The sequence below is a fragment of the Poecilia reticulata genome, chromosome 4 (genome assembly GCF_904066995.2).
Source record: "Poecilia reticulata chromosome 4, P_reticulata-male-v2, whole genome shotgun sequence".
NCBI lineage: Eukaryota > Metazoa > Chordata > Actinopteri > Cyprinodontiformes > Poeciliidae > Poecilia > Poecilia reticulata.
This window is the reverse complement of record NC_088833.1, coordinates 24,428,874-24,456,351: the sequence shown is the minus strand read 5'-3', so window position 1 is coordinate 24,456,351 and position 27,478 is coordinate 24,428,874. Positions and strand designations below refer to the sequence as shown.

General features: G+C 39.0%; 1 long non-coding RNA gene across 1 annotated transcript; it reads right to left on the bottom strand.

Annotated features, from left to right (window-relative positions):
* Positions 1-110: 110 nt before the first annotated feature.
* LOC145551495 (uncharacterized) lies at positions 111-27,478 on the bottom strand. The gene is made up of 4 exons (XR_014087346.1): positions 27,247-27,478; positions 27,020-27,096; positions 3,363-3,430; positions 111-2,615 (listed from the first exon to the last, which is right to left on the bottom strand). It is a non-coding gene; the product is annotated as an uncharacterized LOC145551495 (long non-coding RNA).

Sequence of the window (27,478 nt, the reverse complement as noted above, 5' to 3'; positions counted from 1 at the left end):
TTTACTCCGTTTGATCACCATTATGTTCAAATGTTTGGGACATGTAAAAAAATATAAATAAGAAACAAAATGAGCTCTGCGCCTTCATCTCTTGTTGTCTGAATAATTTCAGCTGTTATGGATTAACTCCCATATCATTTCATTATTAAAAAACAAAACATGAAGTTGGCCTCAGAAAAGTACTCAATTATAACACAATACATTGGATTTCACTGCACTCATCTCCAATATAATTAAGTTTTTCACAATGCATTTCTGTTAATTCTTTACCTATGAAGACAGTTTTTGTGAACTTGCAGTAGTTTTCCAATAGGTAGCAACGCATGCCGTGAAACCCGCATACACACTTAAAACTACTAATTTTAGTGCTTTCTATGTAAGAAAGGGTTAATTTATGAATTTCAGAATGGGTGAATGCTTCCACTCTGCAATGCAGCAGTGGGCAGTAAGCAGGCGAGGAGTAGATGTATAGTGCCAAGTGTTGGAGAAGACCACTTTATTATCTAAATGGGTATGAAGATGGCACTTAAAGGAATCAGCTGATCATCAGCTCATTTAGGAGGCACAAATTACTCTGTTCCTGCAGAAAACCAACACTGCTGGCTCTGTTTGAGGTACTTAATTAAACCACAAGGCACAATAATTGTAGCTTTATTTCTCTCTGTTCTCACCATTTCTCAAGTGGATAACTGTACTAAAACACTGAACGCAAATGCTCAGTCCACCCACAAGCTTATAGAGCAAAAGGTCCTGCTCCCTTAATGTTATGGTAGAAAAAAAAATAAGAAATCGGTGTGATGAAAAAGCAGATGTATAAAAACACATTAACGTTAGCAACAATGTGTCTAGTCGCAAACATAACTGTCAGCGCCATAAAGAAGAGATGCAGATATAGAATCATCTGTACTGGCCAAGACTCAAATAATGAATTTGACTTCATGCTGAGGAAACAGACATTAAGTATAAATATATAAACTTCAGAGGAAATAAAGGATAAAAGGAAAATGTGTGTACATATATGGTTAGGTACAGCCATTTACACACACACACATATATATATATATAAAAAGAAAAAACTGCAAGCTGTGGTAGTGCACATATTAAATTATTTTGTTTCACAGCAGAGTAGCTGACTGCTCTGTATGCAGGTCTTCACTGTGTTCAGAGACAATCTGGGGAAAGAAACTGTATTTGGTGGCAGGTTTTCACAAATAGTCCTCTGTAGCACCAAAAGGTAACAGACTGAACAGCGCATCATGGATGTGTGGGGTCTGCACGATGTCTTTTTTCAGATTCTAGACCTGTAAACTCCTGGATGGAGTGAAAGTGAGCCCCAGTGATCTCTCTGCAGACCCGATTGTTCATTGCATCTTGGACCTTTAATCGTTTAAGTCCTTGACGTCACAGGTTCAAGTCCCGGCTCGATGACACTTGTCACATGCCTTGCCCTCTCTCACAACCCACTTCCTTGTCTAACAAAACATGTAAAAATTTAAAAAAAAAAAAAATTTAAGAAAATATCCTGCCAGACAGTTGACTAATTTGGTGAAAGTAGCTCAAAAGTTTTCATGGACACTGTAGACGAATGTGGAACATTTAGGAATCTGAAAATTGTACTAAAGTATGAGCCAGACTTCTGGGGGTTCACAATATTCTTTATAACTTGGCCATTTTTCCCTCATGTTGCAACACTAGGAAGCCGTGTCTTTGAGCCATTGTCTTAAGAGACATTTACAGGTGGGATTCAAATAGATTCAAAACTTTTAAATCAACTCATTCAGAAATGTAAAAGCCATGACATCATATTGTTTACAGGTACAGTAATCATTGTGTGTAAACTGATGAGTTTAATCAAAGTAATAAAAAGTCTCCAATCATAGTGGCCTTTAGCCAACATTATGCTAATTCCTACCTGATCTAACACAGCACATGCAAACATCTGATTTTAATGTACATCTACTAATAGACTTTGTTACAAGACTGTGTCTACATTTGTTTTATCCCAATTATAATCTTAATATGTTAGAATAACAAATGCAACGTGTATAACAGTCATTTATAAACTTATTTGCCTCTGAAGTAGGCCTCAGCTTACTAGTTGTTCCTACTAACTGGATATACAAGTGAAGAAAAAATAAATAAATCAGCATTAGTGTGGTGTGACCAGAGTAGCCTGCAGATAGATGCTTGAAAGATTGCTGCATTCACCAGCACCGGAATCCACCAGCTTTACTCAGCATGAGCAGTCGAATTCTTCATGTGTAGTGATTGTGAGAAAGAGACGCTGTGGGCATAGCACTGCACTGGCCTCTCTGCATGCGTCTCGGAACCGTGGTGTCTCAGTGGTCTGCTGGTTCACCGTGAGTGAAGCTTCAGCAGGCATTAATAATTCACCAGCCTCTCTTCGCTCCCGGACAAACTTAGTTTTCACCAACAGGGGATTTGAGTAGCAGCTACAGCAGCAGCTTTGATTTAACTCAAAGTCCAGGCTCACTCCCTCTCTCTCACGCGCACTCTAAAACACACACATCCACACAAAAACGCATGTTAGCTTGTAATACAGCTTCCTGATATGCTTGGATAAAAGCTCCCCTTCAACAGTAGCCACAGTACTTCTGAGGAAGAAAAAAAAAAATTACAAATCAGCTTTTTTTTTTTTTTTTTTAGGATGCCAAATCCATTACAGCTAGCAGACCATAGCTGTTCTAGTTAACGTCTGGGACTACATTTTAATTATCACTGGAAATATTGTTGACATAACCCGTGACCTCTAAAATAGGTCTGACAATAGCAGTGTGGAAATGCCTTACAAAAGGAAAGTTTTATAAACTAATGTGGTGATGCTATGAAACATTTTACAGCTGCTGGAATTAAAATCCAGCAATTGCTAAGCTAACTAAGCGCTATGACTATTAAAATCATGACATGTATTAACTTTCAACAGCCAACAGTATAGAAAAGCATTATAATTCTCATGGATGACTAGCAACGTTTGGGCATATTTCATATCCTTCATGTTATTGCACCACATTGAATTGCACTGTGCTAAATAAAATTGATCTTTCCACTTTGGAATGAACTGTAATGTGTTTCATTGTAGTTTGCTGCTTATGCACTGGATTATATAAGTATATAAAAATAGTGTGCATTTTTTCAAATATGCACACCGTTCCATCTATACAGCAGAGATGTACAATCACCTACAATTATGCAAGATAAATATAATTCTTCATGCTGACAGTTTCTCAAAAAAATGTCCTAGTTAGGCGTTTAAATAACGGACAGTAAGTTGTAAATCTGGGCATTGGGGGTTGGCTGCATCTCTCAAAAAGTTAAACAAACTTCATTTTCTAAAGTCTTACCTTGAGCGAAACCAGTTGTTGAGAACAACTTCCTCACTTGGCCCTCCAAGATCAGAAAATACGGCTATCTGGAGGAAGGCAGAGAAGCTACATGTATTATTTAAGAACTTCAAATATTAATCAATATTGATCCATATGCCCCCCCAAAAAAATCCAAATCATCAATGATCGTAAAACCTATGACTGTATTAGGCATTACTAAATGTGGGAGTATGAGTAACAGGCAGTTTTGTGTCAGGGTACAAAAAATTTACATGTCAGTGTCAACATTTCTTGACATTGTTATTTCAGTAGACATCAGTTTTTAGAGCAGCAATGCACCTGTGGGGTGCATTGCTGCAAAATCTGTTGTAAACATCCATCTTACATACAGAGTAAGGAGGTGTGCTGTCATGCCACTCAACACAGACGCTGAAATATATGAAGAAAAAACAGTAAATGCTCAGACCTTTAAATAAAACAGCTATAAAGTTGATATAAAGTCTTGCAGTGTTACAGTTGTGTAGGGTTAAAACAATTTATTAGTTAATCGTTAACTGGAGCATACAAACTCAATAAAAGTTGTTTTCTTAAAGATCTGCACAAAATAAATATACATACATTTTGCATTTAAGCTAAAACTTCTTTGTCTGTAAATATGTTTTACCAAAAGCTCCTCAGGTGGCATCGCCTTAGCTTCATCCAGTTCAAATTCAGTGAAGGAATGCTATATTATTGCATTTCAGGCAATAAAATGTTTATTTATATATTTAAAAGAGGTATTTAATTATTTAGATAATTTTTGTCATTTGTGTTGTCGTTCTTATACAGCCCTTTGGTGCAGTTTTATACCAGTTTTAAAGTGCTATATAAATAAATTTGACATTTGCATCTTTTACTGCATCTCTGATGTTGCATATAAAAATCTAAGGTTAAATGAAAAATGGCATAATGTGCCATTTTTCTAAATCCGATTCATTGTCAGAACAAACAACCAAATAAATCGATTACTAAGTTGATTGTTAGTTGCAGCCCTACAGTTGTGAATGAATAGGTTAAAAACATTCATGGAGTCCCTGAGGTTGAGCCAATGTCAACTAAACTCCATATTTCGAAGGTTAGCTGGTTGCTGACAGGTGCGTCAGGCAATTTAGCATTATCAGTATGCTAAATTGTGAATTACCTTTTAATTTGCATTTCAGATAATATACAACAAATGATCAAAACTCGTTCATGTTGTAGCTGTGAGCTTAGCTTAGTAGGTGAATTATGAACATAAATCGTCTCATTTTAACCTAGTTGAACTGAATTTAGAAATGGCTCTCGTTAAGGATGAACTGGCGCAAAACCATCTGCAAGCTTGTTTCAGGTACTTCAGCAATTTAAAGTGTGCAGCACAATTAATTGCAGTTCATATCCTGGCTCTGAATTAAGTTAAATCACTAAAGCACACTTAAAATGTCTTGAGTGATTTTCTCAGCTCTGCAGGATAAAACCCCCCAATATACACAAACTCAGACAGGAATGACAGTGATCAGTATTGAAAGGGCTACATTGTAAACCCGTGTCTAATTTCACAGATGCTGAACAAATTGTCCTGTAACCTAAAGAATGTGTTTGTGTGGGCTGTATAATTTGTGCGACTCCGAACTCGTATGTGTGTTTGTGTCAAAGTTGAGTGTGAATTCATCTCGCATTCCGACAATGAGAGAATGTCAGAGAGGCGTGACGAGAGCACAAGATGCAGAGAGAATGTCTATGTGGTTGCATTTGTACATCTTGACACGACGATCGGGGGTGTGCAGCCGTATGCACAAGTGTGTGTGGAGGTGTGGGATGAGGCCGATTCAGTTCATGAGTAAAATCTGCACATTAGGCTGCAGTGCAGGAACTTGACTAAGTGTCACTCACACACCCACGTACACACACACACTTTAAGATTCACCGGCCATCACATATCTGTTTCATCCAAGTTGACAGCTTCACTTCTGAACCAATTTCCAGTGAAAGGACACTCAGAGACCCACGTTCACTGCCACAGAGGCCATGAATAGTCGACATGTATTTTTTTCTCCTTCACCAATTACTTCTAAAGTTCACTGAATGTATGTACATATAAATAATCATGATCGTTCACGTGTACTGTAGACCTAGAAGGATTTAATAAATGTTAGCCTCTGAAACCCAATTTGCTTCCCAAAAACTGTGCTCAGCAGTTCACTTATGAGGACATTTATATTTATGGCATTCATGAATAGTTTAATACAGCTGCATTTTTCCACTCCAGAGAAAATTAAGAAAGGTCTATAGAGTGATCGTAAACTACTTGAGTTCAAGCAGGAGTTCATCATGGTGCGTGGGACTGCTCAAGTCCCACTACTTCAGCCACTGCATTAATATTTTCCCCATTTCCGGTACAAATTTTCTAACCATTTTCCAAGTCATAATTTCTTATTTTTCCTGTTTCTGATTTCCAGTCAAGTCAATTTCAGAACCGATGCTGAAATAGACTTGGTAAGCGCAAGTGTTTGCGTTTACTTCGTCACCATGAATTATAGATGCTTTCAGAACAGTGAGGCCTAAAAAATTTAACCTGCAAAACTAGCATAAGGATTGATTAGTGGATGGATAGACAGACTGAGGGATATATTAATGGATGGAGAGATGGACAAACAGATGGATGCATCAACAGTTACACTTTTATTGACAGATGGAATAACAAAGGATGCATAGATTGATGAACAGATGGACTGAGATGTAGTTCTGTATGGATGGGTGGGCATATTAAATGGATGGATGGATGTAGTGACAGCTTTATATGATGACGATTTATTGATCGCTCAGACACATGAACGGAGGTATTGATGCAGTGTTTGCAAAAAGACATTAAGTTGGACATTACCAATGTAATTTAATTTGTTCGACAAACTTAAAATGGTCAGACATTTTAACCGATGATTCAAACCTGCAGCACAAGTTTCAAAAATGTTCTGCCTGAGACACTCCCATATCTGCCAGCGTGGCAGAAGTAGCCCAAAAGTTTTTGTGAACATTGCTGACATATGGAAAAATGTACATCAGACTCAGGGGAGCTGAAATACCAGGATGTAATGCTACTTGATGTGCCATTGGCTGGTGATTTCAAAGCAGCCAACCTCAAAGCAATATTTATTTTCCTTGGCTGATTCTGATTGGCAGCATCCCCAAGAGAGGAAATAATACCATGAGGAGTCTAACTACAGTCCTCAAGAGCTGCCATCCTGTAACTTTTAGATGCATCCCTCCTCTAACACAGATGAATCAAATGACTGAATTACCTCTTCAGCATGCAATAAAGTTTGGCAAAGGATGGGCAACAACCTTTTATTTAATGCTAGTTGGCATAAGAGTTGGAGATCCTTGCTGCAGATGTTGGCTTCTGTGGCAGTATCAAGATTGTGCATATTGAGGTTGTACTTTGTTTGAACCATTAAAATGGGCACCTAAAAGCATTCTCAAGTATTTGTAGATTTTAACCATTAGTAGGGGGTGTGGCATCCAACCCTGAGGAATACCAGGACCTCACTGCACAGAGATATGGGTAGAAAGACAGTTGTACAGACTTACAGACCGTAGACACTGTCGAAACACCAATCATAGTTTCAAATATCTTTCTCGATACAACATAGCTCTTTGTGAGATCAATTTTGAGCATTCGGCTGCTTTTCACATAACCCTGCTCTTGAACCCATGGTTGCGTTTGTGCTGCTCTACGGCACAGTGAGGCTGTGCAGCGCCTCATCATGCCTGATGCTGCCCTGCCCTAGGGCGCGGCTCTCTGTGACATATTCTAGGTGGCTCAAATCAGAGACAACTTGGCACTTGTACAGAAAGCCAAGACAAAAAATAAACTGGTAATGTCTCAATATTTGAAGCCTTCGACACCAAAAGAAAAGAAACTGACCTAACCAAAAGTTGTGATATGAAAGTATCTCGCAATTTTGGAGCAAATTGTAATTTTACATAGCATTGAAGACGAGATAGGAATGTTTACAATCCAAAACTGTCCATTAATACAATCATATTTCTCAATCAATTTACTCTGGCATCGGTGTGTACCATGCGATAGTAAATGATGATGGTTTTGTCCACAATTGATGCCCTCATTAACACATTTGTGCCCAGTTCAGCGTTTTTCTCTCGCTTTTGGCTCTAGACCCGCAGCAAGCTCAGCGTCTGCTGCCTCGTATCTGAAAGAAGCCTCATTCTGAGTTTAAAATACAAGGAAACCAACAGAATCTTTTAAAGAAAATGAAGATAATTCAGTACATAGGCAGAGGGTTGGATCTGATTATACCACCCAGTCTTACGGTATTTGTAATGATTCCCTCTTTTCTTTTTTACATAAGCGAGTCTGACACTTTAATTTCAAAAAATTACTGCATCAACAACCTTATGTCAATTATTATTAATTGTGTGTGGTAAATTTAATAAAAAAATTGTCCTTGAATTAATTTGTTCATGTGTTCAGCTCACTTTTCTCCTCAGTGCAAGATGACAACACATTGTGACAGGCTGATATTTCCCAGCCTCTTCCTATACCACCCACACAAACCATCTGCAAAGAGCACAGAGGCATTTCCTGAAAGCTACAGACAGATGACATTTATGGGTTGACAGGGCACTTTTAACACTTTTTCAACTGCGTGTGTCTGTGCGCGAGTACATGTGTTTATCTGAGCATGTGTGCGTGTGCATGGCTGGGCTGCGTTTCTCTCTGGTTAAATGTGACATTTCCTTGGCTGAGAGCTTGTGAGGCCAAAGCTTCATTAAAGGTTATCTGTTAATTACAAGGACAACTTGTGGTCACATTGAGGTTACGTCTCCTGTTCCTTTCACCCATCCTCAGTCACATGGAGGGGTTTTCTTAATGGTCTATGTTGACACGGAGTATAAAAGTAATAGAAAGAAAAAACAAGCATAGCCCTATTGCAATAGCTTTAGGGGGTCCTGGGTGATATGCTAAGTAGGCCTGTCACAATAGCAAATTTTGCTAGATGATAAATTGTCCCAGAACGTACTGCGATAAATGATAACATTGTTGTTTTGAGACCATTTTCAAGTAATATAATAGCACTAATGGCACAATAATTCCAAGGAACATGAACACATTCTCAATAACCTTATAAATTATAATATTTAAAGGCTAGAAGTGGAAGACATTTTAAATATCCAAAAATAAATAAATAAAACAGAAACAACTAAAATTAACTACAAAGTCTCTGTAAACACAATTATCTTTCCAAAAAAGGGATAGTTGAGACCAAAGCACCAGAATAAATACTTTTATCACTCAGTTTTTGGTAAAAAGAGAAAAATGATTAATCAAGCCAATGAAAATAATAGAGTTTTTTTAATTCATCATGTAATCAATTGATTTTCTGTCTATTGTGACAGGCCTAATGCCAAGTATTTAATAGTGCCCCAATTTTTAGACACAAAAGAAGATTCCAGAAAACCCTACTGTACAGTTTTGAAATAATTAGCATTTTATTGCAGGAAATAAGTCTCTGGTCACCTACTAACAAGTATTTTGGCCCAAGAGCACAAGACTTCGATGCATTACAGGACAACAAGCAGTCAAGGTTGGTGAGAAGGAAACAACTGTTGGTGTAGTTATTAGAAAAGGAAATACTCAAGTTGACCGTCTCCTTCAGATTGGTGTTCCACGCAAGATCTCACAAGATCGAGAAACAATGATTATGAGAAACATGAGGGATCAGCCCACAAATACACAGGAGGATGTGAACTGAACACAGCTGGGACCAGTCTCGAAGGTTACTATAGTAACACATTCGTCATGACTTAAAATCCTGTAGTACGTCCCAGGTCTCCATGCTCAAGTCATCACATGTCCAGGCCACTGACCATCTGGAAGATCCAGAGGAAGCATGGAAGATGGGTGTTTGGTCATATGAAACCAAATTACAACTTTTTGGTGTTTGAAGATGATAGAATAGTACAATCCCAAGAACAAGAACCCAACTATCAAGTATCTTGAAGGTGTTTTTTCTGCAAAGGGAACAGGATGACTGCACCTCGTCGAGTAGAGGATGGATGGGACCATGCATCGCAAGATTTTGGCCAACAACCTCCTTCACAAAACAAGAACTTTGAGTATGGATTGTGGCTGGGCAATGCCCTGCAAATGCCCTGGCAAACCACCAATTACAGGACAAACACCTACCACTGTCTCTATTGTTGTAAGAAATTGCCAAAAACTATTGACTGGAAAGTTACGCTCATTAAATAAAACCAAACCTAAGAATATTCTCAGTGACTTATTCAAGATATTAATCTGTAGCCCACCTAAAAACATGTAGAATGACATAAACTGATGACATAAACTCATTTTACTCAAACAACTTATAAACAATGTGAAAACAAAACATGACAGCTGAATGAAACTGCAGTGCAAATATTGCATCAATGTTTTCCTTTAGTGGCTTCCTATTATAGTGTCCTGGAGTGCTTTGTATAATATCCAAGGAGAAGAGCATCAGAGTGAGTCTGCTGTGGTATTGAGTTTAGATTGTATTTTGACAGCCTCAAACATGAGGAAAATACAAAAGTTAAAAAAAAGATGGCTTGAAATAAAAACAAAGTACTTAAGAGATTTGCTGAAACAGTCAATACGGATAGAAAGTCACAGAAATAGAAACTGAAGATGTTGACATCCAAGCCCACTTTTGTTATTCAAAGTGCTCAACAATCATATTCTGCTTTAGAGGAAACAACAAAACTCTACAAGAGAACGCACTTATAGAAAGATTTCGTCACCAGTTTTTGCACAGCACATCAAGAATAACTCAAGTTGCAAAGCAAAGAAGTGCACAGCTTTGCTTCATTTGCAGCTTTTCAGATGATTTCTGGGAGATTCTGTCATCTTTACCCAAATGCACTGCACATCATTATAACCCTGAAACAACACACTATTCCTACATAACCCATGGTGAATGAAATCTCGCTCCCTCACTGCCAAAATGAAATGTTGCTTAGAAAGTCAATTTCACAAAAGTTACGACGGCTGAAATAAAAAATTGGGGTTACAGTAAAGCTTTAATTGTTTTGGCAAATTTAGGCATTCATAAAGTAGCATGTTTGAATTTTGCCTTCTCTGGGCACCAAGCTCAGTTTCCTTGTGTAAATGTAATCATGTTACCACACAGGGAAGCTATTGTCATGTACTTATGCCAAAAGAGTAATGGAAATGCTAGTGGGGTCTATATAAGCAAAAGGCAGCACAGCGTCTTGTGCGAGAGCAGAGCGGAGTGAAAAGCCTATGTGCGGGACCTAATTTCATGCAATCAACAAAGCCACTTTGTGTCAAAACTCTCCTCTGTTTAAATCCTTCTTTAAAGAAGCTGGAGGCCTTTGAATCAAGACTTGGACATGCCTCACAGAAGCTCACAATTTTATTTCACACTGAATAGCATAAGCCAGTGGACCAACCAAACAAAGTGGTTTAAAAGATTTTAGTTCCACACCAAAACACTTGGTATATCACTGCTGTGAAGGGAGTAGAAGGGGTACTAAAAAGAGAGTAAAAAACATTTCATTCATTCTGTGCAAGTGCAGCGCATCAGTCAGATTTGTGTGAAAGAAACCGATTTATGAAAAGGTCATGACTAAACACCAGCTTTTACCTTTTTAAATTAGCCTGAAATGCCCCACTGCAGGAACCACTTCTTATATCTGGCAGGGTCCATTTCATCTGAAGCTGAGGATTAGTTCTCCCCAACAGAGAGCTGAGCAGCAGACCTTAGAGCTCCACTAAAAAGGTTATTGTAGCAACATGTAAATTAATTTTATTTTAGAAGTTTTAAAAGATTGAACGATTTTATGGTTAAACCGTGTTTTAGGGTGGAATGATCATCCAATAGACAATTCTACTGAGTTGTATGAAACAAAGATTGAGTGCACATGGTTTAATTTATTATACATTTCTCTTCTGGTGAACATTTTACATAAAGTTCAAATGTGTACATACATGTTTTAGGTATTTCCTTGCTTCAGTCCAGCTGATTTCAATCGATGATCGATTAACAGGCATTTGCTGAACTGCAATCAGTTGAATCAGACACATTAAAGCAGGGAAACCTCTAAAACATGTAGGACAATGTGCCTTGAGGACCAGGGTTGGGAAACACTGCTTAGGTATATGTCCCTCAGCAAGACTTCATAGTTGGTGTATAAATATAGCCAATATCTTCCAAAAATACATCACTACCAAGTCACATTTTCAAATTTCCTGTGAACTTATAACATTTTTTAAAAACAAAAATAAGATTTCCTCCTTACCGTGCCTCGCTAGTTTTCTGGGGCAAACCCTGCTGTTCTTAAAAGAAATGACAACGTTCATTTCTCAGATGTTTGATATTAATCACAGACTCATTTTCAAACTTTATTTCTTGTTAGCATTGTCAAAATAGTCCATATTTGTAGAGCTGGCGCTAAACTTTTTTTCTTTTTTGAATGGTTTCAACAATCATCACAACACAGTGTCAACTTAAAAGTCTAAGATTTTAACGGTTTCAGGAAATACTAAGAGTTAATTGGAATAAACAATGAAACATTAATAATGAAAAAAAGTTTACTTTTCAAAGATTGCTCATTTAAACCACAAATAATTTAAGAACTGCAGGACTTTGTGGCTTTAAAAAGTTACACTTTCTTAACCAGAAATATATTCATTTATTGTAGTTTTCAAAGTGCAAATATGTTTGAGAACAACCAGAAAATAATGCAGATAAGTTTACACTACTATACATTTTGGTTTGCTTTTTGAAAAAAGAAATAACCGTTTTGTGCACAAATATCTGGATCTGGTGTACCAAAAACTCCAATTTTAAAACTTATTTATCATCTCCCTGGGTTGGTGCAGAATTTCTCAAAGCAGAGCAGCAGACTAACACACAAGCACTTTGCACCTTCCTGCTCTCCACTAATAAACATACCTGAAAATCAAAAACGGTGTTACATCGGTCAGAGTTTTAGCATCAAGTCGTGTTTCCTAAACAACTTTGCATCGCGTGAATTGATGCAGAGAACCAACTAGCAGTGGATGCTACTTTGGGCATGAAATGGTGAGATGGCAAAATGAGTTGTGCACTCAGGTTGAAAAATATTTCAACATAACTCTCTCTTTAGTCTTTCCTCAACCCAGCAAGGGACTACAGTGATAAAATCCTTCCATAAAACAATACTTTTGTGGCGTGTCATAGTATCATCATTTATTGTTGGGTTTTATTCTTTACTGCATTATTTTCAAGACTCCATGAAAGTCAAAGCTACGATTTGGCTCAAAACGTGAGCAGTTACTGTTTGTTGATGTGGCTTTAAAAAAAAACTATGTGAAATGAAAACCACGACAACATAAGGGAAAAACGGGGGGTGGGGTGATCATCTGTGTTTGCTGCTGGGTGGCTCTGGTGGGGGTCCAGTAGAGCCAGAGGACTCAATGTTGCAGCCCTGATGCTTTGCCGGGCCATTCCTCTCTCTTTGCTCCATTTCTATTCCCTGTTTCAGACACAACACTAGTAAAGTTCCTCCACACCTCCTGCTTTCTTTCTGCTTATGCGCCGTCAGGGTGTCATCCATTTCTACTATATATGCAGACTTGCTGAGGCAGCAGAATAATATATGTAATTGAGATGGGGTTTATTCCTCTTCAAACATGTTCACAGTAAATCCCTGCCACAGTAGCTGCAGCAAACAGTTTTAATCTGAACTGTTTGCTCACATCTTTGCAATTGTGTTTTTTGCAAATATGTGATCACACAACGTTAGACTGAGGTCAGCTTCCAAGCTAGTTCTAAAGCCTCAATTTCTGTACACAGACTAAGACTTAAAGACTTGGCCATCTACTTTAAGCCTTAAATTAATAGTTCTGACTTAACTTAGGCTGCTTAGATCATCAAAGTAGAATTTTGCACAGGTCTTGTCCATCTTGGGCTTGCCTTGCTCATTAAGGCAAGCCTTAATGAGCAAAATTAAGGCTTGCTTGAAATTGGAGAATTTCAAGAACTCTTGAAATTCTCTCATTTGCGGAGCTTTTAATTTTTTTATAGAAACCATGTTTTCGTAAAAAATAAAATAAAAACAACTTTAAGGGACCCAAGTGCACTATAAATGCACCAATGGGGAACCTATCTCTAGTTTCCGATTTCGGAAACTTCAGGTGCCAATTTAAGAACAGTACTGATTTTTCTCTAGTCTTCTTGAAGTGAGTGGTCGTCAATAATATTAAATAAACTAATTTACCCCCTCATCCAGGGACTTCGCACTTTGCTAGTGTACGATAGCAGCTGTTGTAAAACAGGGTTTTACCATTTAAAACAATAAACCGATTACAAAATAGCCACTTTAAAACCATCTTTATCATTTACATTAGCGAGCAGCAATGTTGGTGCATCAAGTGTTACTGAACCAGCAGAGAATATGGTAAAAATGCTGGCTACATTTCCAAATCCAGCGAGTTCCACAAGATAAAACAGATCATTGTACAACATTCATCCTATCTGCTGAAAGCCTCATTTTCTCTCAGTCTAAATGAATCAGACATTAAAATGTCCTTTTAAATAGCTTCTCACATCTTTTGTGCTTACTCTTTCGCTTCATTTTTAAACACTACAGTGAAAACAGCTCCACTTTAGTCTTCCTCACTCAGTAACTGCGATCACACTAAAGAGTTTTTATCTCAGACCAACAACTCCACATTCTGGTCAGAAAATTGGGAATCAGGTGACTCCAGTCCCCAGTCAATGTCTCACTGCACCTTTAAATGAAAATGTTCATAATTTTCATGTAAGCGTAAAAGAAAAAAAAAAAAAAGTTTTAGTTGGTCTTCTTGTTTGTGCTGCTTTAATGCGTAGTATGAACATTAAAGCAGTTTATGAACCATGTTCCAGACTGCATTTGTATGAATTCAACTTGTAAAATTTGCTTTTCCTCAGCTCAGTTCAAAGAATGAATCAATTGAATCTGAGCACTATTCTTGCCAAAGCCAGCACTACAAGCTTCCTCCAGGCTGTACTGTAAGCCCCTGGCAGACAAACTGAAATCCCACTGCTCCTCTCTACCCTTTCTTCCCATTCCGCTTTTTTTTTTCCTCTCGACTTGTTGATACATATGGGATGACTCATCAAGTCCAGTGGGAATTAAGCTAAAACTACAGTGATTTTCATGGAATGCACACATTTACACACACAGGTACACGCGCACACACACTGCACTGCTGTAAGCAAACAGATGAAGCTGCCAAAGAGAGGTGCTGTACCTCTGAACTCTGTCGGACCAACAAGGTCAACGATAAAAAACACCAGCAGTGTGTGTGAAAGAGAACGACTGTGAGAAAGATGGAGTGTGTGCATTTATAGTTACGTGTAGGCATAAATGTTTAGTAGCACTGTCATGGAGTCCGCTAACAGGAAGGACCTTGACATCTGCTCCCAACTCCAACCATCCAGCCGGGGTTAATCAGCCTGCTGCTAAGCCAGCGTCCGGCCAGGACTCTGTCAGTCACACTGACCCTGCCCAAACTCTATTCTCGTCTCCTCTTCCCCACTCTAGCGTTACTTTCATTTAGCGCCTGTTGATCTGGCCAGAAATCTGGCTGAAGTCATGGTAACAGTGACAAACAAGGTTGGCGCTAAAGGAAAAGCATTTGCAGTGAATTAGTGCAGCTTTTGTGACGCATTTAATACTTTAAACTTGCATTAAGCCAGACTGAAATGTCGACAAAGTCCAACCTCAACCAGTTATAGCAAGCCTTGACTATTATTAGCCATCTCTTATGTCCATTTTGTCTTCTTAAAATGTAAACTTAACAAAAGCGTGTAAAAGTTTTCACGCAGTTTGAACATTTTGGCATTTTTTATTTCATTACAACTATACACTTTGATTTTATTCAATAGTGCTACACAGCGGTGCATCATTTTAAAGTAGAAATCTGGGAAGTGTGAAAGGGCAAGTGTTCAACCCCCTTTTCTCTGATGTACCAAAATAAAAATCCAGTGCTGCTTATTGCCTTTGTAAATTACCTAGTTGGAGACATTTCAAGCATAGTTGGGTTGTAAGATAATACCCAGAACTGTACAAATCTCACAAAGTTATGTTTTATCTCTGCAAAATTCAAAGACTAATAATAAACCAATCAAAACATGATCATTCATCTGAACTGACAGGAAAAGCAAACAGAGCATTAGTTAGAGAAGCAACAAGGAGGATGCTAGTAACTTTTGAAGAGCTGCAGAGATCCACAGTTCAATAAGGAGAATGAGTAGGAAATCAGACCCTTACGGAAGAGTAGCAGAAAGAAAGTCATTGTTGAAAAACAGAAATAAGAAGTCCCTCTGGCAACCTGCCCCAAGTCATGTAGGGAAAACATCAAATAGATGAAAGATCAGCAAGGACAAGGAAACTAGTCAAGAGTTGATAGATCAATGGAACTAAATGCAGAGCTGAGACCCTGTAAAACTTGTTAGAGCTGAAAAAGAGCTGAGAAGGAGCAGAAATACACCTTCCAGCAAGACAACAACAGTAAATATGGAGTCAGAGCTACAGTGCATTGATTTAGATCAGACATTAGAACGGCCCAGTCAAATCAAATTACGACTTAGCAGAAAGACTTTTCACTCTCATTTCAAAGCCCAAAAAGATTTTCCGTTGACTCAGAGGGTCTGAAGACAAATGCACACACATTATTTTTGTCTATATTTTTTAAACAATGCGTCATATATTTATGTCCTATTTTTGTTGGGGTGTAGCAATAAGTTCCATTTACATATAGTAAAGGCTGTGTTCAAGGGTTGTAAATACTTTTGCCATGCAGCACTACTACCCATCATCATCATACCCTTGGTTTAGTACCTTTAAAACCTTTCATGAGCAGCAATCCAAAAATGAGTCACAAACGGTGGTGGTCATGATCAGAGTAATTCTTTATCTTGAAAAACATTTCCAAATCATCAGCAAATTCAGCAGACATCCTGGTAACAAACAGCACCTTCCACGTTCAACATTTAAAATTTAATTTGATGCCCACAAATGCTTGAAACTGATACAATCATACTATGTCTAAATCCAGAAATGCACGAGATTAAACATGGCAGTGAGCTGCATTTCTGCTGCAGCCGTCAGGAATAGTTTGGTCATGTCTATGATACGGGCTCAGTCTATGCTGAGTGCATGTGTTCCCCGTCTGCTGAGACACCGTCTCCATCTTTTATACGTCCGTTGGTCCTTCTGTTAAAGAGTTCTCACTCATTTTCATGAGTATATGAGAATATGGCGCCTCAAGTAAAAGTTGAGCCAACTCCAAGCCAGACATTAATAATTGAGGAGGGCACGAGGCGAGAGAATAGCTTCTGCAATATTCATATGTCATATTGACTTGACTGCCAGCCACTCGCCCATGCACCCAGTACTTATGAAGTCTCACAGATGACTGAGGATGCAATGCTGTGTCCTCCCCCAGCGTCCTCTTCCTCAATCTCCCTTTCCTCATCTGCCATCCTTATGCCACCTCCTCTTTCTCAGCTCGCTCTCCCCCTCTCAGCCACGTCTCCTCTTGTTCCCGTCTCTTTCCCGCTGTCTCCTCTTTTCTTCCCCTTCTAATCTGCTGCCATCTCTCTGAAGAGCATGGCATGCCCACGGGCCAAATTCAATTATAGACCAAATTAAAGAGATGCTTCACAACTCCCTTAACAGAAAGGGAACACACGCATGCACCAGAAACACCAGGGCTGACATCAAACGGACAAACGCAAAGACCCCTACACCCACCCAGTCCAACAGCTACACACACACACACACGTCTACACGCAAACACACTCTCAACATCTGCCATGTGCAGAGAATTTAACACAAACAAGCAGCAAGTAATTGCACAAACTGTGATTTCAGATTGCGTCCTCAGGTTAGCCCAAGTGTTACATCACTTAATGGAGCTTTCCTACAGTTGTTCAGTGGAAACTGCCCTCTGTGCTTCTTCATCTCCGAGAGCCCCAGATGCAGCCATTAATGAGCCATATTATTGGTAAGATAGCTGTGAATAAGTAACCAGCTGCCTGAAGGTCCTAAAACTAGGAGGACAATTTGATGAATTAAGACCAGCGGTCCGTGTTCCAGCATTAGCTGTAAGACATAAAATCCTCAAGAGCTGAAGTGTCTCAGAGGTCAACCAATTATCGGCCACTGTGAGCTTCACTAGGCGCTTTTCAATGCAATTATATCAGACCACACAGTCTATTTTACTTGTTCTTATAGAGATAAAATTGCAACTCTTACAATGGATTTGTAAATATACTGTATATATATATTTTACAGCTCCAGTAAGATTATATTATTGCCACAAATGTCAAATTTGAGTTTAATAACGATGCGTTTGGGATGTTATCTTAGGACAGAGTAATGATACAACATGTAGCTAATACAAGATTGAAAGGTTTTGGGAAATCCTCTCAAGAGGATTCATGTAATCCTTCCAAAACTAGTTTGGATGCGTTTTTGCGATCATAATCCAGGTAGAAGATGAAATGTGTCAAAGTATCAGTGCTTTAGGCCAAACTATTACCTTCAGGCTGAAAGAAAATTGTTCAAGATGTTCAACAACTCAAAGACCTAACCCTTTACAAACACTGAGACATGCTAGAATACCACTTCACTGTCCACAGTGGAGACAAAAAGAAAAAGCCCCTGCTGAAAAATCACCCTTAAGTTTAAACAAAACATACAGCATCTAAAATGGACAAAAAATGTTTTCTATGATGACACAAACGTGTCCACAGTGACAAAAGGCATGTTTGGAAGAGTCAAGCTGAGGCTTTTTGACTTCACAACATTGTAATTGTTTTGCATAGTGGTTGATGCTGTACGGTAACTTTAGTCTGTGTAGCGACATACAGCCATCAAGTGAGTAAATTAATAAAAATGAAGGTCATCTATCTCTAGAATGAATGTTGGATAAATACTGGACGACCCCAAACACACATCAAAAATGGTTTTGGAATGAACAAGCAGGTAAACTTCTGAAATTATGTCAACTTTATTTAAATTTCATGGACTTTGGGGTTTGTGTCAGAAAACTAAGCATGTTAAAGAACCCCAACCAAAGAGTTAAATAAAATACAATTATGGAATGACACCCTAAGCATGATGATGGCTGCAAAAACCACATGTCAAATCCAGGCTGCAGAAAATTATCACTTTGAAATCAGTAGATCTAAATGCATAAACTACAGACAAGAAAAATTTTGCTTGTATGTTTTTTTAACTACATGGAAAAAGGGAGACAAATGTTGCATGAAACTGTTCAGTCATTATTAGCAGAAAATAATGACTCACACGCTTTCAGAGTTTCTATTTTATGGATTGAAGATGAAAGATTTTGTCAAGTCCTCCTGGGTGTGTATGACCAGTGGGCTTTTTTTTCCTTGTTTTGGTTTTGCAGACTCTGTGGAACGTGGCGGACTGTGGAGGTGGGTATTCCTGTGTGTCACCTCTGCACTCCCTGGAAATAAAGTAATAATAATTCACTGCCAAGCTGAATAGATACAGCCTGAAGGCTCAGACAAAACACGGAAACAATTCATGCACATACCAACTTGAAACAGGCACAAACCAGCAGCCGCCTACACTGTCTTTACTGAGCCAGCCTTGTAACATTACTCTGCACCAACGCATGCGCACACACACACATGCATGTGATTTCAATTTAAGAAGCACAAACACAACCCCGTAATATATATGCAAATAACCCAGGCTGTGTGTGTTTTACAGGAAACAAACAGCACCTATAAAGACAGCAGTTGGGGGCTTTTATAACATCCAGCATCGAGGTGGCATATGAAACGATGCTCAAGTTCAAACCCAGCACACATACACACACACACACACACCTCCAAAAAGCACACAGTCCCAATGACCTATTCGTTATGGCAGCTGTGTACAGATGGATCAACAAATACAAATTGATCAATCGGATGGCACTGCATCCCCTCTCCCACCAAGCCTCAAGCACAAACACACACTATCCATGACTGCAACACTGGGATGGGAGTGGGGATGTCTGTCATTGTCCTGTAAGGGGATATCTGAGATGATGTTGGCGACTTATCCGCACTCTTCATAATCCATTGTGTGTGTATATTTTTGTCCACGGTGGCGTGTGTATGTGTGTAACCGACCGGGCCTGGTGTTGTTGATAAGGGCTGAGGGCTTAGTCCTCACTCGCAGGGACACACTCGGAGCATTAATGAGCCCACAGCACAGAGGAAAGCCTCTGCCAAAAAGGTCTTTATCAGCCTCTAGGAGCCTGGGCTGCCTGCGTGTGCGACAGTCAGGCTGAAAGGGGCAGAGTCCCTCAGCCTTCACGTGTTTTAAAACACTGTGCTGTATTTTTCTGCTAAAAATATTGATTTTTAAACCTCTCCCCGTGTGAAAAAAAAAAAAAAAACAGTACGTTGCAGTGGTAGGGAATACAGTGCAGCCTGAAGGTGAGGGTGCAGGTTGAGATGCAACACACAGCAGTTCTGTCTGAGAGGGCACATCCATCACACAGACAGCTTAAACCCAGCATGTGTGCCCGTGTGTGATATAATAAGTTAGTTAGTCGGGTAAAAGGGTGTTTTTGTGAGAGCTACCTAAGCCAAGATACAAGCTGAGTGACTGACAGAGTATTATATTGGCTGGCAACATAAAGCTGCGGATAAACGTCAGAGAAAAAAATGGAGACAAGGGAAGACTGACAATAAGTAGACGCAGGGTGACATAGGTTGCCAGGAAGAAAACTCTGCAGCACATAATATTTCTATAGCCAACTGTTTTATTCACAGAGAGCATAGCAGCAAGTGCACACTTCAAAGCAAACACTAAATAAGCGGAAACCTCCTTGCAAGGTGATATTCATCTCCAGGTTTTTGATGACTAGGGTTCCTTATCCTTTCCTCTGACTTGTTCATAACTAGGAAGGTTTCACTTTCATCTACAAAAAAAAGTTACAAATGATCCTAACGCCACCTAATTAAAGACATAGTTCCTTGCAAATGTTTTTAGATGTTTTCTCTCATTACAACCAAAGTGAAATCATTTTATGGGATAAGCCGAAACAAAGTAGTGGAAAAATTTTTTTAAAATATATATTACAAATAAAAATCTGAAAAGAGTGGCATCAATTTGTATTCATATTACACACACATTAAAATTACACTCAAGTGGCATTTTAGCCCGTTGTGTAACTTATGAAGGTATCAGTAACCTTCAGAGGTCGTGATCAGAGGAAACCACACATTTCAGACTTTGTGAAAGAATAGAAATATTTTTATTCCACTTAATAGTGCGCCACATGCTGGTCAACTACAGTCAGGTGATAAAATGCGTTGTAGTTATAATGTGACGAAATATGAAAAGGTCCCAGGGATATGAACGCTTTTGCAAGCCAAACTATTAGTCTGCTTAGCACCAGAAAATTATACTCAAGTTAAATTAAGTAAATAAGCCAATAAAATTAAATATGCAGCCTTAGAGTCAGCTGTCTAAGGGGAGGCAGATAAAAGAGAGTGGGGAGAGAGAAACTTGAAACTGGCTTTCAAGCATTTCAGGTTTACATGTTTGCATGAAACATTTATGAGATTTAAGTGTTGCTGGTTCAACATAGCAGAAAAGAGTTTACTCAGCTGTGTGGCGACACTGGCACTTGGCAAGCAGAGGAAAGGGGGAATTAAGGCTGTCATAGTAATCATATTTATGTAAAGATTAATAGTCATACAAATAATTGCTATTTCTAATTTAATTGGCATTTTCTCCATTTCATTGGCAGTACTATGGTTTGTACTGGCTCTTAAATTAATAATTCACTTAATGATGATAAAAACAGTCATTTATCTGGAATCAAATCAACTGTTTATGCTTTCCAAACAAAACCTCCACAGTTCAGATTGCCTCCAAAGCGACGGTAAGGCTGGAGGGAAGGATGATTGGTGACGTACAAACATGTTCACAGTAATCTTAGAGAAACATTTTGATTGTGCAATTGGTTACACTGCCAGTGCTAAGGGAAACATGCTAGAAGAAGAAATGGATAAGTAAAATCCATCCATCCATTTTGGATTACAGGGTGATTATGCCTTTCTGCTGGTTAACTGCTGACAGATGGATGGATAAGAGCACACAAATAATTAGATTTTTTTAAAAATCTAAACAAAAAATAGGTCATCTTTGATTTAGAAGGTTTTTTAAATTGCTTACATCCTTCTTCATTTGTTTATATGCCGACTTGAAACTAAGAATCAAATTGCCAAAAATAGAATCACAAAAGACTTAAGTTTACAAAATACTAATAAACAACTTAAGCAATCATTTTCTGAATGATTTATCACCAGAACATTCCAGAAAACAAACTGCACATTGTACCATGTAGCACATAGAAAACAGAAAATAGCAACCATGTGCGGGATAAGTAAAACAGAATGACAAGGTTCTCTGAAGGACACTGAATTAGATAACATAACATTCTATGCTTAATTCTGCATACATGACACACAAACACATGGTCACATTGTACATCTGGTTCCTTCACCAGCGTGTTTGCTTTTCAGGCCTTGAAGTAATGGCAGTCATTACTGCTCCCGTGCATCGTCCAGCAGGTTATTACACTGGCAGTGCAGCTTATTACCCTGCCTCAGCGGCACTCAATTATTCTGCCTGGGTCCATGGGGACAGAACAAGCAGCTCAGTGCGCTACTTAAAATATTTCTAAGTAGGCCAAAGAGACTGACTAAAGTATGACATGCAGATGCATCACAGCATAGCAATATGCATCACAAGAGGTCCAAGAACAGGTAACGTTTCCTAGGAGCTGCTTTGGTGATTTAGTCTGGCTTTGTGAGTCTAAACAAAATCTCCACATGGCTCGTTTCTCTCTTTACAGTTGATGATAACCACCTTTCCTCATTCACTCTAAAAAGGAAATGTCTCCATTAAAAAGCCAGGGGTACCCTATAAAATTGACTTTTATCCACATATGCAAAGCAGAAAGGTCAACACAATCTTCCTTCCCAATAAGTTTATAAAATACTTTTACGATGTAGTGGAGAAATACAAAGACACGAAGCAGGAAAGCTGAGCGGACATGAAAGGGGGGGGCAGATCTATTTTAGAGTGAGATTAAGCTGAGCTGTGTTGAAAAAGAAGCCCTAACCGACCAAGCCATGATCTGGGGACTTATTAAAGACTCTTATTAAAAGTTAAGGAAGGCCCTAAGAACCTTAAAATAAGATTGGGAGGGGGGGGAGTGAGTGAATCACACACGCAGAGGGTGATGTGTGTGGCGGTGAAGGGATTCAGCTTAAGCTCTCCTTCCTGGGCTCTCCATTCTTTTTCTCTCTTCCAGCTCACTAAATGGCCATATTTCTCCTCACTCAACTGCAGGGACTCGTTCTCCCTCTGTAATCAGGTCAGCTAAATAAAGTCCATGGTTTAGCCTGATTTTGACAGCAACAAGGCTTCACATAAATGTAGCAGCAACAAGCAACCACACACATAAGTTATCAAGTGCAATTGCAGATCTTAGATTTTCACAAATTCCTTTACACGCTTTGATTGGCTAGTGTTCAGCAGAGTCACGGCAATATGCAGGCTGACTTAAGTTTGGTGCAGTCCTGTCAAGCTGCAGCATACACCACAGAGAATAGAAGGAGCCCTGCACCACCTGCTTATTGATCAGTTAAAGATAAGGCCAGATAGAGCTTAGCAAGTAAGCTTAAGGGAGATGTTTGTGTGTGGTTGCCTTTCTTCCTTCCACAGAATCACAGGGACGTGGTTCAAAGGTCTCAGCACGTGTGTGTGTGAGACGCAATTACACAGCCACATGCCAAAATATTAACACCCCTTAAATGTTTTTCACCTTTATTCCACATTATAGCCAACGTTTTTATGTACTTTTTAGGGAGAGAGGCTAACATGAAGTAGCACATGATTGAGAAGTGTAAGGAAAACAATAAAGGGTTTCTAGTAAAAGTCCTGCCCTGCGACAGACTGGCGACCTGTCCAGGGTGTACCCCGCCTCTCGCCCAGAACGTTAGCTGGAGATAGGCACCAGCAACCCTCCCGACCCCACCAAGGGACAAGGGTGCGAGAAAATGGATGGATGGATGGATGGATGGATGGATGGATGGATGGATGGATGGATGGATGGATGGATGGATGGATGGATGGATGGATGGATGGATGGATGGATGGATGGATGGATGGATGGATGGATGGATGGATGGATGGATGGATGGATGGATGGATGGATGGATGGATAGTAAAAGTCCAGCTGCTCTGTGAAGGCTACAGGTTTGATGGAGAACGTTAGTGTTACTCTTTGTGAGTGACTGACAAAAGGAAAGACATGAGCAAATATGTGGTAATAGATGCTAAAATGAGAAAGTCAAATGAGAACACTGAAGCTACAAATTGCCCTGAACACGAAATCCTCCACAGAGATGGCAGCATCATGCTGAGGGAACATGAAAGCGGCTGAAATTTGAAGGGAATCCTGGTAGAAAACCAATTGGCTGAAAGTGATTTGGGATTAGTGTGGAGGTCCACCTTCCAGCTGGGCAATGAGCCTAAAGATGGAACCAGCGCTACGATGGAAAGGTCTAGAGCAGTGGTTCTTAACCTGGGTTCGATCGAACCATAGGGGTTCGGTAAGTTGGACTCAGGGGTTCAGCGGAGCCTCTGCCGTGGAGATAAAGACACATTTGTGTAAAGTTGTGATGACGCCCCGCTTTGCCATCACTTGCTGCAAAGGATCACGTTGCATTGCTTAGCCAATCAGAGTTGCGGAGCAGCACTGATTGAAGGAGTTCCACTCAGCATGGATTTGAGCTTGTGTCTTTCAGCAAAACTCACCGTTCTTACCAAATTCTATAGTCTAAATCTGCTCCTTAGTCGCATCTTTTCGGGGTTGCTACTGCCTCTAGTGGCGTGGGGGTGGTAGCACAACTAATATAATTACATTACTAAATCAGAATACCGCAAAGTATTTCATGTGTCGCTGGGGGGGGGATAAGAAGGGTTCGGTGAATGCGCATATGAAACTGGGGGGTTCGGTACCTCAAGAAAGGTTAAGAACCACTGATCTAGAGAAAACACTGTGTTTTAATGGCCCAGCCAAAGTCCAGACCTGTGTCTAACTGAAAACCTATTACAAAACATGAATGGTGTTCAAAGACGATCTCTTTGCAATCTGACTGAACTTGAGATATATAGGAAATAATTATTTTTTTTAAACCAATTTCTAGGTTTACCAGTTTGATGGAGATTCAGCCCTAAATATTTGCAGCTGCAATTCATGCAAAATGTGTATGTGCACACTTAAGGGCTGAGTACAAATGCAGACCATGCTTCATTTTATCATTTGTGATGAAACTGAAAATAATGTCCTTTTCCCTCCACTTCATTATAATGCTAAACTTTGTGTTGATTGGGCCACCACATAAAATCCTAAAATTATGGGGAAGTTCAAAGGGTATGAATACTTTGGAAAGGCGCTGTACACAAACATCCTCCAACACCATTTTTACTCACTATTTCTCTAAATACAGCCCCTCATCAGTGCTTTGTCCTTCAAACCAGAGCAGGCAAGAGGCATAATGGAAACCATGGCAACGTGACAGCAAATAGACAGCAGTGCTTGAGTGAGGACTGATGGATCTACAGTTAGATGGGGTTTTCTGAAAGGACGTGTGAAGGGGAACTGAACTGAGATAATATGTGGGAGAAAATACGATTCTCAACACAAGCTCCTGACATCCTCTCCCTTATATGCATGTCTGAATGCTAGCACGTCGAGACACGAGCGTCGAAGCGGCAACCAGAGCTTCATTTTCTTGGCATATCTGCAGGACTTTTAGGAATAATGCGAGTCGGTGTTTTGGTTTAATAAGGGCTCTGTGGGGTTTTCCTCATAATTTCTGAGTCTTAGCTATCAAAGTTACTCATTAAAATATATACAGGCCAGAGGATTGGAATCACACCAGAAAAAAAAAAAAAAAGTATTGAGTTATTCCCAGTCACTAAGAATTTGGCACAAAGTCTATTTTATGAGTCTTAGCTCACAGCATGCAGTGGCTTATGGTTTCCTGAGATGCTATGCTGGTTTTCTCCAGGTGTTACCTGGAATTATAATGTCAAATTTAAAATAAACTACACAAGAACAAACACTCAAGGATTAATGTGAATTTATTCTAATTTATTCCAGGCCTAATCCCTCATTATAGCTCTCATAAGTAGCTGTAAGCAGGCAGATGCACATACACCCACAAAGGCATTAAAGCCTCTAGTTATCTCACAAGTTCCACCCCGACAAGTCAGGTTTTACTTCACTGTTCTGACTTTGGGGAAAGGTGTTGGTTTAATAAAGCACAAACGGACTCAAGAGGATTTTTTTTAAATAATGTAAACAAGGTTGACATCAACTTGTGCTACATACGTTTCAGTTTCCACGTGTGATTTACTGGAATCAGTGCAGCATGTTTAGCAGCACATTTGTACTACAACAATTTAACAGGGTGTGTAGAAGGGTATGTTTTTATTTTAAAGCAACATTCAGTGGCATGCCAATAGATCACTAGTCAAAAAAAAAAACAATGTGTCTAATTACACATCCTTATGACAGGCTGTTTTAATGCAATTAGCTTCTTTAGCCTTTCAGACCAACACAAAAGAGACACAATTAAAACTGTCAGATAACCTTATTACCCTGTGATAACTCAGAAATAATCCAAATAGCTTGGATGTATTCTTCATTTCTATCCTTCTTACGGAAAGACTGTGTTAGGTTTGTGGTGCATTTCTATCCTAAAGATATAAAACTTCTGATATTTCACAACGAGATATTAACATACATGGATACACCTCACGAAAGCCTTATACTATAGCAGAAAGTATGACGGCCACCGTAAGAAAGGCTTACCTAATCAGTACATTATTGCCAGAGAACGCAAAACCTTTTGCCAGGTAACGCAAAAGAAAAAAAAATTTCCCAATGTCCCCTATGGTGCTCAGTACAACTGAAGGCCACTAAACCACTAGTCTGCATCACACTTTTTGGGGGGTTTAATCACAGTATAATTTCATTCATCTGACCAAACCAAGTTCAGAGAAGCATGATTATTCTTCCAAGTTTGATGGTCAAAAAATATCATAAACTACTAAGGACACATAATCTCGTTGTAATTTGACAATCTGTTATTTTGGACATACCTGGTTGCATGTTTTTTGTTTTTACATAAATTAATTAGCTCAAGAACAAACGTAAATATAATCATGTAACTAAAACAAATCATCATAATCACAAGCCAATAATAGAAACAAACCTCACACGTTAATGTTGAAAGCTCGTTCACTGGCTGTCATCTTATTAGCTTCTTTCTGTGCACCTGCTACCTTTGTGAATCTTCCAGCCATATCAGCCTTTACGACACATACCTGACGCCATTTTTATTATTGACCCCACCCTCACATTCCAAGCTCCCACCAAAAAGTTGGCAACTGAACATTTAATCATGGTGACCCCTTTAACAGGAAAAACAATGTTGTCCGTGTAAACAAATCTCCCCCAAAGTTTTGTTTTGTAAAGCAGGACTTACCGCTTGTGCTCTTTTTGGCGTGACGTCATCCAAAAACAAAACTGGAGAGAAAGTTGTTGGGACTCACTGCTGCTCCCCTGTGTTTAAAGTAAAATATATATATATTCAAAGCATTCATAAATTAAACCCCCTTTACTATTTCGCAATGACATTATTAGCCTAGCTTAAATAAAATAAAAAAAAACAAGGTCACAGCAGCTCCACTGTAGCGTTTTCTTTAAACATACCTTATTCATTTATCAACTGCGTTACACTGGTTCTGTAAAGAAAGGTCTCTTACATTGAAATGTCTTAATTATTGTAATTTAGCGCAGCTGTGCAAGATACACAAAGCTTTTTATATCTCTGATAGGGCTTAAAAAGAAAAAAAAGAAAGAGAATCCAATAATACAACAGAAAACAATAATTTTTCCATTTCAAACAACACAAAAAAGAAAAATAAACCATTATTATTTTATC